Source organism: Gorilla gorilla, chromosome 5 (genome assembly GCF_029281585.2).
Source record: "Gorilla gorilla gorilla isolate KB3781 chromosome 5, NHGRI_mGorGor1-v2.1_pri, whole genome shotgun sequence".
Classification (NCBI taxonomy): Eukaryota; Metazoa; Chordata; class Mammalia; order Primates; family Hominidae; genus Gorilla; species Gorilla gorilla.
Window position 1 is genome coordinate 139,220,953 of NC_073229.2, and position 14,172 is coordinate 139,235,124.

At 38.6% G+C, this 14,172-nt stretch overlaps 1 long non-coding RNA gene across 2 annotated transcripts in view; it reads left to right on the forward strand.

Moving 5' to 3' along the window:
* LOC129534500 (uncharacterized) overlaps positions 1–14,172 on the forward strand; it is a 42,572-nt gene that overhangs the window by 12,514 nt on the left and 15,886 nt on the right. The gene's annotated exons all lie outside the window — the stretch shown is intronic.

Here is a 14,172-nt window from a genome sequence, read left to right on the forward strand (position 1 = left end):
CTTTATAAAGCTTTCTTTTTCTTAGCTTCTGTAGCATGCAACATTCTAGTTGATAAGAATTCATACTCTGTGATTTCCTTGTAATGCACAAATATCTCTCATTCCCTTTCAGCCTGACTGCATGCATCCCTTTCTTCAAATGTTACCTAAATGTTGCTGGCACCAAGATTGTGCTCTCTTCTTGTTCATTTACATTCACCAATTGGGTACTCTCAGTCATTCCTGGAAATGTAATTACCATATACTTATATATGAATCCCAAATTGAATTCAACAGAAACTCTAAGATCCAGACTCATATTGTTCACTAGATATAATTATTTGAATCTCTCATAGGTCCTTCAAAATCATATTCTTTACTTCTAGTGCTAATCAAGATGGAGTAGGCCCACTACAGCCTATGCCCTTCACTAATTACAACTGTCAACTGAGCACAATATGAAAAATAGCTAACAGAAGACATAAAAATAAGCAATAACAGGAAAATTGGCAAGAGAAGTCAAAAGTTGAAAAACAAAAATCACTGTCAACTTTCCTGTTTATTTTTTTTCTTTTATTTCCAGCTTTGACTTGAGATTAATCTCTTTGCTAGCTACACTACCCCAATAAAAATAATAGTGTGGGTATGTGAAATCCAGAGAGAAAAATCAACCCCTCTGGCCAGAGAAATCAAGAAAATCATCTCCTGAGAACCAACTTATGTGTGTTGGAAACTCTTTTTTTCACTCTTTTTAATTACTATGTTGTCTATAGGGCAGCCCAGTTGCACACAGATGTACAAGTGCACAGGAACTAAAATTCTGAAATAAATCTTTCCTTCTAACTAGATTAACTAAGAAAAGGACATTCTGGGATATGGAAAATGTAGAGAAAAATAAAAAAGAAAAATTGGAGGAAGCTAAATAATTTTATTCACTAATTCTGTGTGCACAAAAACTCAAGTCCTGGACTCATGGGTGTACCAAGTCTTCAGCTGCACATGCATGGGCTAGATCTAAACAAACACAGCACAAGCTGTTATATAAACCACTGACCATGCCTAGATTAACCTTAGGGTGGTATATGCATAGTACAAATCTAAAAAACATATCACTGAGTGTGAAAACTGAACTTGACATTATAACCACAGCACACAGAAGGTGAGATCAGAGTTGGATTCTAAGTCTAACTGGGTTTATAGACAGCAAACACACACACATACACACATCAACATTCTTTGCGAGTTTTAATAGGACCTAGAGCTCCACAACATGATATGAAATATCTAGAACATAATCCAAAAGAAGGGGGAGAATCTCACCAATTTGAAGGGGAAAAACATAAACAGATGCCAAAACCAGAAATTATCAAAGACTTAAAAAGCAGTTATTATAATCATTCTTTATGAGATAAAGATGGATTCCTGAAATTTATGGAAATAAATATGTTTTTCTGAGTGGTGTGTGTGTCTGTGTGTCTGTGTGTGTGTGTGTGTGTGTGTGTGTGAAAGAGAGAAAGAGAGAGACAAAAAAGTAAACAAATAGGGACTAAAGGACTGAAAAGTTTAGATCTAAAAGAAAAATTCACTGGGTTCAATTAAGTGGGAGAGATAACAGTAAATAATCAATGAATTTAAAGCTAGATCAATAGAAATCAGTCACTTTGAAGAGCAGAAACAACAAAGATTTTTTAGAAAACATGAGCAGAGACTCAGCGAAAAGTGGGTCAATATCAAAAGTTCTAACATTGAATTACTGAGGAAAGTAAAATCAAAAGAGACTGATACAGAAAAAATATTTTACAAAACAATGGTGCCAAACACCCCAAATTTGTTGAAAGACAAACATACAGATTCAAAGTTCATCTGATACTCAAAGGGATAAACTCAAGGAAAATCATGCTCAGAGTCATCAAAATAGAGCTGCTAAAAACCAAACATAAAGAATAAACCTCGAAAGCAACCAGAGAAAATGACACACTGCCCATCAGAGAGCTGCACTTTCATTTAGATTACTTACCAGGAAAAAATGAAGGAGGACAGAAGACAGAGAGAGAATATACCATTCTTAAGTGGTATTAGTATTGAAACAGCAACAAAAATGTCAACACAAAGTTCTATATTCATTTAAAATATCTTTCAGGAAAAACGAATTTGAAATTTTCAGATGAAGAAAAATTAAGAAAATCTGTTGCCAACAGACCTGATATAAAAGAAATGCTAAATAAAGTTCTTCAAATGTAAGGGAAATTTTAACAGAAGAAAACCTGGAATGTAAGGAATGAAGAAAGAGTAACCAAAATGGTATGCTTCTGGGTAATTAGAATAGACTTTCTCCTCTTGAGTCCTTCAAAATATGAAAGACAAAGCAAAAAGTATGTGGTGTTGAACCTTGAACAACATGGGTTTCAACTGCATAGGTCCACTTATATCCAGATTTTTTTCAATAAAAGTTACAAAGAATATGCCTGCCTCTCCTGTCCCCCCTTCCACCTCTGCCACCTTTTCCCTCCACTGCCACCTGAGACAGCAAGACAACCCCTTCTGTTTCTCCTCCTCCTCAGCTTACTCAAATAAAGACTGTGAGGATAAAGACCTTTATGATGATCCACTCCCACTTAACAAATAGTAAATATATTTTTCTCTCATTACTTTTCTAATTAGGATTTTATTTTCTGTAGCTTACTGTATTGTAAGAATACAGTAAATAAAACATATAGCACACAAAATATGAGCTAATTGACAGTTTATGTTATCTGTAAGGCTTCCAGTCGACATAAGGCTATTAGCAGTTCAGATCTTGGGGAGTTAAAAGTTACACATGGGTTTTCAACTGCAGGGGTGATGTTTTCAATGTATATAGGTCTAAAATGTATATATTTTTAGTATATATACTAAATATATCCTAAATGTATATATTTTTAGAACATATACTCAATATATACTAAATGTATATATTTTTAGCATATATACTCAATATATACTAAATGTATATATTTTTAGTATATTTTGTTTAGTATATTTAGTATATACTAAATATATACTAAATGTATATATTTTTAGTATATATACTAAAAATAATAGAAAGAGAAATAGAAAAAATGCAAGTAGATAAGTTAAAATAAAATTCTAAAAACCATTCAAAAAATAATAGGAAATTGTGAAAGAAGGAACAAAAACAGAGAAGACAATTAAAACAAATAATTAAATGGTGGATAAAAAATATAACCACATTGATAACTACATTAAAGTTAAATGGTCTAAGTGCACTCATTAGAAGACAAAAAAAAGTTAGACTGTGTAAAATAAGAAGAGCCAATGACATATTATCTTAAAAAACTTTAAATATACTACAGAAAAATCAAAGATAAAAATCTACACAAGAAGAACAAAGCTGAAAGCATCACGCTACCTGACTTCAAACTGTACTACAAGGCTACAGTAACAAAAACAGCATGGTACTGGTACCAAAACAGATATATAAACCAATGGAACAGAACAGAGGCCTCAGAAATAGTGCCACACATCTACAACCATCTGATCTTTGACAAACATGACTGTCAGGCCTCTGAGCCCAAGCTAAGCCATCGCATCCCCTGTGACTTGCATATATATGCCCAGATGGCCTGAAGTAACTGAAGAATCACAAAAGAAGTGAATATACCCTGCCCCACCTTAACTGATGACATTCCACCACAAAAGAAGTGTAAATGGCCAGTCCTTGCCTTAATTGATGACATTACCTTGTGAAAGTCCTTTTCCTGGCTCATCCTGGCTCAAAAAGCACCCCCACTGAGCATCTTGTGACCCCCACTCCTGCCCGCCAGAGAACAAACCCCCTTTGACTGTAATTTTCCTTTACCTACCCAAATCCTATAAAACGGCCCCACTCTTATCTCCCTTCCCTGACTCTCTTTTCGGACTCAGCCCGCCTGCACCCAGGTGAAATAAACAGCCATGTTGCTCACACAAAACCTGTTTGGTGGTCTCTTCACACGGACATGCATGAAATTTGGTGCCGTGACTCGGATCGTGGGACCTCCCTTGGGAGATCAATCCCCTGTCCTCCTGCTCTTTGCTCCGTGAGAAAGATCCACCTATGACCTCAGGTCCTCAGACCAACCAGCCCAAGGAACATCTCACCAATTTTAAATCAGGTAAGCAGCCTCTTCTTACTCTCTTCTCCAACCTCTCTCACTGTCCCTCAACCACTTTCTCCTTTCCACTCTTCAATCTCTCCCTTCTCTTAATTTCAATTCCTTTCATTTTCTGGGAGAGACAAAGGAGACACGTTTTATCCGTGGACCCAAAACTCCAGCGCCGGTCACGGACTGGGAAGGCAGCCTTCCCTTGGTGTTTAATTATTGCAGGGACACCTCTCTGATTATTCACCCACGTTTCAAAGGTGTCAGACCATGCAGGGACGCCTGCCTTGTTCCTTCACCCTCAGCAGCAAGTCCCGCTTTTCTGGGGAAGGGGCAAGTACCCCAACCCCTTCTCTCCTTGTCTCTACCCCTTCTCTGCTTTTCTGGGGCAGGGGCAAGTACCCCTCAACCCCTTCTCCTTCACCGTTAGCGGCAAGTCCCGCTTTCCTGGGGCAGGGGCAAGTACCCCTCAACCCCTTCTCTTTCACCCTTAGTGGCAAGTCCCGCTTTTCTAGGGGGAAAGAACCCCCAATCCCTTATTTCCGCACCCCAACCTTGTATCTCTGCACCTCAATCCCTTATTTCCATGCCCCGACCCCTTATTTCTGTGCCCCGACCCCTTATTTCTGCACCCTATCCCTTATTTCCATGCCCCAACCTCTTATCTCTGCACCCCAACCCCTTTTCCCACTTTTCTGGAAGGTAAGAACCCCCGAAACCCTTCCCTCTGTTTCTCTACTCTCTTTTCTCTAGGCTTGCTTCCTTCACTATAGGCAACCTTCCACCCTCCATTCTTCCTTCTACTCCCTTGGCCTGTGTTCTCAAAAACTTAAAACCTCTTCAACTCACACCTGACCTAAAACCTAAATGCCTTATTTTCTTCTGCAATGCCGCTTGACCCCAATATAAACTCGACAGTAGTTCCAAATAGCCAGAAAATGGCACTTTGAATTTTTCCATCCTGCAAGATCTAAATAATTCTTGTCGTAAAATAGGCAAATGGTCTGAGGTGCCTGATAGCCAGGCATTCTTTTACACATCAGTCCCTTCCTAGTCTCTGTGCCCAGTGCAACTCGTCCCAAATCTTCCTTCTTTCCCTCCCGCCTGTCCCCTCAGTCCCAACCCCAAGCGTCACTGAGTCTTTCTAATCTTCCTTTTCTACAGACCCATCTGACCTCTCCCCTCCTCGCCAGGCCGAGCTAGGTCCCAATTCTTCCTCAGCCTCCGCTTCTCCACCCTATAATCTTTTTATCGCCTCCCCTCCTCACACCTGGTCTGGCTTAGAGTTTCGTTCTGTGACTAGCCCTCCCCCACCTGCCCAGCAATTTACTCTTAAAAAGGTGGCTGGAGCCAAAGGCATAGTCAAGGTTAATGCTCCTTTTTCTTTATCCCAAATCAGATAGCGTTTAGGCTCTTTTTCATCAAATATAAAAACCCAGCCCAGTTCATGGCTCATTTGGCAGCAAACCTGAGAGGCTTTACAGCCCTAGACCCTAAAAGGTCAAAAGGCCGTCTTATTCTCAATATACATTTTATTACCCAATCTGCTCCCGACATTAAATAAAACTCCAAAAATTGGAATCTGGCCCTCAAACCCCACAACAGGACTTAACCTCACCTTCAAGGTGTACAATAACAGAAAAAAGTTCCAATTCCTTGCCTCCACTGTGAGACAAACCCCAGCCACATCTCCAGCGCACAAGAACTTCCAAACGCCTGAACCGCAGTGGCCAGGCGTTCCTCCGGAACCTCCTCCCCCAGGAGCTTGCTACACATGCTGGAAATCTGGCCACTGGGCCAAGGAATGCCCACAGCCCGGGATTCCTCCTAAGCCGCATCCCATCTGTGTGGGACCCCACTGAAAATCGGACTGTTCAACTCACCTGGCAGCCACTCCCAGAGCCCCTGGAACTCAGTCAAGGCTCTCTGACTGACTCCTTCCCGGATCTTCTCGGCTTAGCAGCTGAAGACTGACACTGCCCGATCGCCTCAGAAGCCCCCTAGACCATCACGGATGCCGAGCTTCAGGTAACTCTCACAGTGGAAGGTAAGCCCGTCCCCTTCTTAATCAATATGGAGGCTACCCACTCCACATTACCTTCTTTTCAAGGGCCTGTTTCCCTTGCCTCCTTAACTGTTGTGGGTATTGATGGCCAGGCTTCTAAACCTCTTAAAACTCCCCAACTCTGGTGCCAACTTAGACAATACTCTTTTAAGCACTCCTTTTTAGTTAACCCCACCTGCCCAGTTCCCTTATTAGGCTGAGACACTTTAACTAAATTATCTGCTCCCCTGACTATTCCTGGACTACAGCTATATCTCATTGCCACCCTTCTTCCCAATCCAAAGCCTCCTTTGCATCCTCCTCTAGTATCCCCCAACCTTAACCCACAAGTATAAGATCCCTCTACTCCCTCCTTGGCGACCAACCATGCACCCCTTACCATCTCATTAAAACCTAATCACCCTTACCCCACTCAACGCCAATATCCCATCCCGCAGCACGCTTTAAAAAGATTAAAGCCTGTTATCACTCGCCTGCTACAGCATGGCCTTTTAAAGCCTATAAACTCTCCTTACAATTCCCCCATTTTACCTGTCCTAAAACCAGACAAGCCTTACAAGTTAGTTCAGGATCTGTGCCTTATCAACCAAATTGTTTTGCCTATCCACCCCGTGGTGCCAAACCCATATACTCTCCTATCCTCAATACCTGCCTCTACAACCCATTATTCTGTTCTAGATCTCAAACATGCTTTCTTTACTATTCCTTTGCACCCTTAATCCCAGCCTCTCTTCGCTTTCACTTGGACTGACCCTGACACCTATCAAGCTCAGCAAATTACCTAGGCTGTACTGCTGCAAAGCTTCACAGACAGCCCCCATTACTTCAATCAAGCCCAAATTTCTTCCTCATCTGTTACCTATCTCAGCATAATGCTCATAAAAACACACGTGCTCTCCCTGCCAATCGTGTCTGACTGAGCTCTCAAACCCAAGCACCTTCTACAAAACAACAAGTCCTTTCCTTCCTAGGCATGGTTAGTGTGGTCAGAATTCTTACACAAGAGCCAGGACCACACCCTTTAGCCTTTCTGTGCAAACAACTTGACCTTACTGTTTTAGCCTAGCCCTCAGGTCTGCGTGCAGCGGCTGCTGCTGCTTTAATACTTTTAGAGGCCCTCAAAATCACAAACTATGCTTAACTCACTCTCTACAGTTCTCATAACTTCCAAGATCTATTTTCTTCCTCATACCTGACGCATATACTTTCTGCTCCCTGGCTCCTTCAGCTGTACACACTCTTTGTTGAGTCTCCCACAGTTACTGTTGTTCCTGGCCCAGACTTCAATCCAGCCTCCCACATTATTCCTGAAACCACACCTGACCCCCATGACTGTATCTCTCTGATCCACCTGACATTCACCCCATTTCCCCAAATTTCCTTCTTTTCTGTTCCTCACCCTGATCACGCTTGATTTATTGATGGCGGTTCCACCAGGCCTAATCGCCACACACCAGCAAAGTCAGGTTATACTATAGTACAAGCCACTAGCCTGCCTCTTAGAACCTCTCATTTCCTTTCCATCGTGCAAATCTATCCTCAAGAAAATAACTTCTCAGTGTTCCATCTGCTATTCTACTACTCCTCAGGGATTATTCTGGCCCCCTCCCTTCCCTACCCATCAAGCTCGAGGATTTGCCCCACCCAGGACTGGCAAATTAGCTTTACTCAACATGCCCTGAGATAACTAAAATACCTCTTAGTCTAGGTAGATACTTTCACTGGATAGGTAGAGGCTTTTCCTACAGGGTCTGAGAAGGCCACCACAGTCATTTCTTCCGTTCTGTAACACATAATTCCTCAGTTTAGCCTTCCCACCTCAATACAGTCTGATAACAGACAAGCCTTTATTAGTCAAATCAGCCAAGCAGTTTTTCAGGCTCTTAGTATTCAGTGAAACCTTTATATCCGTTACGGTCCTCCATCTTCAAGAAAAGTAGAATGGACTAAAGGTCTTTTAAAAACACACCTCACCAAGTTCAGCCACCAAAAAGGACTGGACAATAGTTTTACCACTTTCCCTTCTCAGAATTCAGGCCTGTCCTTGGAATGCTACAGGGTACAGCCCATTTAAGCTCCTGTATAGACGCTCCTTTTTATTAGGCCCCAGCCTCATTCCAGACACCAGGCCAACTTAGACTGTGCTCCAAAAAACTTGTCATCCCTACTATCTTCTATCTAGTCATACTCCTATTCACTGTTCTCAACTACTCAAACATGCCCTGCTCTTGTTTACACTGCCGGTTTACACTGTTTTTCCAAGCATCATAGCTGATATCTCCTGGTGCTATCCCCAAACTGCCACTCTTAACTCTTGAAGTAAATAAATAATCTTTGCTGGCAGGACTATGCTGAATCTCCTTAGGCACTCTCTAATCAGATATCCTGAGTCGTCCCAATTCTTAGACCTTTTATACCTGTTTTTCTCCTTCTGTTATTCCATTTAGTTTCTCAATTCATCCAAAACCGTATCCAGGCCATCACCAATCATTCTATATGACAAATGTTTCTTCTAACATCCCCACAATATCACCCCTTACCACAAGACCTCCCTTCAGCTTAATCTCTCCCACTCTAGGTTCCCACGCCGCCCCTAATCCCGCTTGAAGCAGCCCTGAGAAACATCACCCATTCTCTCTCCATACCACCCCCCAAAAATTTTCGCTGCCCCAACACTTCAACACTATTTTGTTTTATTTTTCTTATTAATATAAGAAGGCAGGAATGTCAGGCCTCTGAGCCCAAGCCAAGCCATAGCATCCCCTGTGACTTGCACGTATATGCCCAGATGGCCTGAAGTAACTGAAGAATCACAAAAGAAGTGAATATGCCCTGCCCCACCTTAACTGATGACATTCCACCACAAACGAAGGGTAAGTGGCCGGTCCTTGCCTTAGCTGATGACATTACCTTGTGAAAGTCCTTTTCCTGGCTCATCCTGGCTCAGAAAGCAACCCCACTGGGCACTTTGCGACCCCCGCTCCTGCCTGCCAGAGAACAAACCCCCTTTGACTGTAATTTTCCTTTACCTACCCAAATCCTATAAAACGGCACCACCCTTATCTCCCTCCCCTGACTTTCTTTTCGGACTCAGCCCGCCTGCACCCAGGTGAAATAAACAGCCATGTTGCTCACACAAAGCCTGTTTGGTGTTCTCTTCACATGGACACGCATGAAAATGACAAAAACAAGCAATGAGGAAAGGATTCCCTATTTAATAAATGGTGTTGGGAATACTGGCTAGCCATATGCAGAAAGCTGAAACTGGATCCCTTCCTTATACCTTATATGAAAATTAACTCAAGATGGATTAAAGACTTAAATGTAACACCTAAAAATCATAAAAACCCTAGAAGAAAACCTAGGCAATACCATTCAGGACATAGGCATGGGAAAAGACTTTATGACTAAAACACCAAAAGCAATGGCAACGAAAGCCAAAATTCACAAATGGGATCTGATTAAACTAAAGAGCTTCTGTACAGCAAAAGAAACTGTTGTCAGAGTGAACAGGAAACCTATGGAATGGGAAAAAAAATTTTGCAATCTATCCATCTGACAAGGGGCTAATATCCAGAATCCACAAAGAATTTAAACAAATTTACAAGAAAAAAACAAAAAAACCCATCAAAAAGTGAGTGAAGGATATAAACAGACACTTCTCAAAAGAAGAATCCATGCAGCCAACAAACATATGAAAAAAAGCTCATCATCACTGGTCATTAGAGAAATGCAAATGAAAACCACAATGAGATACCATCTTATGCCAGTTAGAATGGCAGTCATTAAAAGGTCAGGAAACAACAGATGCTGGAGAGGATGTGGAGAAATAGGAATGATTTTACACTGTTGCTGGGAATGTAAATTAGTTCAACCACTGTGGAAGACAGTGTGGCGATTCCTCAAGGATCTAGAACTAGAAATACCATTTGACCCAGGAATCCCACTACTGGATATATACCGAAAGGATTATAAATCATTCTGCTATAAAGACACATGCACATGTATGTTTATTGCAGCACTGTTCACAATAGCAAAGACTTGGAACCAACCCAAATGCCCATCAGTGATAGACTGGATAAAGCAAATGTGGCATATATACACCATGGAATACTATGTAGCCATAAAAAAGAATGAGTTCATGTCCTTTGCAGGAACATCGATGAGGCTGTAAACCATCATTCTCAGCAAATTAACACAAGAACGGAAAACCAAACACCACATGTTCTCACTCATAAGTGGAAATTGATCAATGAGAAGGGAACATCACACACCGGGGCCTGTCAGGGGGTGGGGGGCTAGGGGAGGGATAGCATTAGGAAAAATACCTAATGTAGATGACGGGTTAATGGGTGCAGCAAACCACCATGTCACGTGTATACCTATGTAACAAACCTGCACATTCTGCCCATGTACCCCAGAACTTGAAGTAAAATAAAATAAAAATCCTAACTTGCTAAAAAAAAAAAAAAGAAAAAAATTACGCAAACATTAATCAAAAGAAGTCTGTAGTAGCTATATCAGCAGTAGACAAATTAAATTGTAGAACAAAGAAAATCATCAGGAATACAGACAGAGATTACGTAACGACAGAGGTAAATTCATCAAGAAGACATAATACTAAATGTTTGTATAGAGAAGTTCAAGAGATATAAAGCAAAACTGATGAAGCTGAAATTAAATGTGGGTAATCTACAATTATAAATGAAGATTTCACCATTTCTTTCTTATAGTCAATCAAGTTAACAAAAAATAAACAAGATTATAGAAGAACTAAACATCAACCTAATTAACCTGATTGATTTATACATAGACCTATTCCAAATAAGTGAAAGGAAAAACACTTTCTTTATGTTATTTTTTTAAATTGAGCTTTTAAGTTCAGGGGTACATGTGCCAGTTTGTTATACAGGTAAACTTACGTCATAGGGGTTTGTTGTACATATTATTTCATCACCCAAGTATTAAGCCTAGTACCCATTAGCTGTTTTTCCTAATCCTCTCCCTCTTCTTACCCTCCACCCTTTGATAGGCCCCAGTGTGAAAACACTTTCAATTGTACATAAAATATTCACCAAGACTGATCATAGCATAAGCTATAAGACAAACCTTAATATAAATTTAACAGTATTAAAATCATACAAACTGTGGTTTGGGACTAATGAGTTAAACTAGAATTTAATAACAGAAATGTATTTGGAAGCTACACACATATTGGAAATTGCATACATCTAATATGTATGTAATTCATGTAATTAGATGTATGTAAAATCACATACATCTAAATAACCCATAAGACCCAGGAAGTTAGAAAATATTTTTCTCAAATAAAACTAAAGACACAATAACCAAATCTAGTAGGAATCAAAATTTGTAGACTGTCATGTTTTAAGGGAAACTTGTAGCGTGGTTACAGAAACACTTATAGAAAGGAACACTTATTTTAAAACACTTATCACAGAAAGGAATAAAAGGTTCTTAAATTATAAATCCAGGCCTCCACATAATGAAACTAGAGAAAAGAAAGCAATTGAACCCAAAGGAAGAAAAAGTTAGAAAGTAATAAGTATAAGAGCAGATAATAGTTAAGTTGACTGCAGAAAAACAATAGGAAAAAAAATCAATGAATCCTAAAGCTTGTTCTTGATAATGTTCTTCGATGAACTCCCAGCCAGAATGACCAAGAAAAAAAGAGAGAAGATACAAATTACCTGTATTAGGAATGAAAAAGGGATTATTACTACAGATCCTTCACACATGAAAACAATAATAAGATAGTTCTATAAACAACTCTATTGCTACAAATTTTGACAACCTAAATGAATAAGTTTCAAGAAAGACACAGACTATCAAGACATACTCAAAAAAAGGATAACCTTACCTGAATAGTCCTATATCAATTATAGGAATTCAATTTATAGGTAAAATCCCCCTAATAAAGAAGACTCAAGTTCCATATTAACAAATTGAATGTGAGTAATATACAAAAAAGGATAATACATAATGACTAAATAAGAATTATCCTATAAATGCAAAAAAAGTAGCTCACCACATAATTATATAAATAGATTTAGAAAAAGCTTTTAACAAAACCAAGCATCCATCTCTGATTTAAACAAACAAACACCTCTCCACCTAGTATGAATAGAAAGGAACTTCCTTAACTTGATAAATAACTACTATGAATAAACCTCATGTGAACATGATACTCAGTGGTAAAATACAGAATGTTTTCCATCTAAGATAAAAAAAAGACTAGTGAGTCTGTTTTGCACACTTCTATTGAACACTGCATTGCATGTCCTAGCCAGTGCAATCAGGCAAGAAAAACAAAAGACATGTCTATTAAGAAAACATGATTGTCTCTGTAAAAAAAAAAATAAATAAATAAAAAATAAATAAATCTACAAAAATTTCCCAGAACGAATAACCGAGTTTAGCCAGAAAACAAAAGGTCAAAATACAAGATTTAAATCTATTTGTAATTGGTGTAAATTAACAATTGAAATTCAAAATTTCAGAAGGCAGTTGCATTTAAAATAACATTCAAGAAATAAAATAACTATATATCTAGAAATATATGTGTAGAATCTGTATTTTTCTGATTCTAATCTGAACACGTGACCTGTAACAGAATAAAAAGACAAGCTAGACTTGGAGAAAATATTTGCAAATCATATATCTGACAAACAACTTGTATCCAAAATATATTATGAACTCTGAAACTCAAAATTAGAAAGCAAACAAACATAAAAATGGACAAAATATTTGAAGAGATACATTATCAAAAAACGTATACTGATCTAAATAAGGATATGGAAAGTTGCTCAATATTATTATGAGAATGCAAATTAAGACCACAATGTGGTAACACTGTGCACCAAAAATGGCTTTAACAAAACATGACAACACCAAATGTCAGCCAAGGTGTGGAGAAACAGAAACTCTCATACCTTTCTTATGGGAATGTAAATTTTACAACCACATAAAAAAATTTGTCATTTTCTTAAAATGTTAAGCATAAGCTTGCCATGAAACCCAATAATTAATCTCCTAAGAATCTACCCCAAAGAAATAAAAACATATGTTCATGCAAAAACTTGTTAATGAATATTTGCAGCAGTATTATTTATAGTAGACAAAAACTAGAAATAACCACTATGTCCATCAACTGGTAAATAAACAAAATGTTCTATATTCATATAATAGAATATTATTCAGCAATAAAAATAAACAAAATTCTGATATATCTTACAGCATGGTTCATCTGCAAAAAAAACATGCTAAGTAAAAGAAGCCAGATGCAAAGACCCTATATTGTATAATTTTATTTATATGAAATGCTCAGAAGAGATTGATTTATGGAAACAGAAGACAAATCAGTGGTTGTCTGGAGCTGCAGGGTGCTAGAAGAAATTGATGCAAATGAGATTGAGAAAATTTTTTGAGGAGATATAAAGTGCTAAAACTGGATTGTGGTGATGATTGCATAACTCTATAATAATTATTGTCTGCTGTTTCTGTCAGTGTAAATCTATCAGTAGCCCTTCACCCTGATATTGGGCTTTCAGTATACTAACAATAGTTATATTAAGTGTATGATTCCATTTACATGACACTGTGGAAAAAGCAGAACTCTAGGGACAAAAACATCAATTTTTGCTCAGGGGCTAGGAGTAAAGGGAGTATTTGACTACAAAAGAGTAGAATGAGAGAATTTTGGAAGTTATGGAAATATTTTATATCTTCAATGCAGTAGTTACACAGCCTTTTGCATTGGTCACATTTCATATAACTATAAACTGAATAATCCACTTTACATGTTAATTTAAAGTACATTTAAAAAATCATTTTAAAAGTTGAGTTCATTTTCCCTGCCAAACTTACTCCTCCTCTGGTGTTATCTCTTTTAGTTAATGGCAATAACAATCACCAGTTGCCCAAAGCAAACTTGAGCATCATTCTTAACATCTCCTATTTTACCCA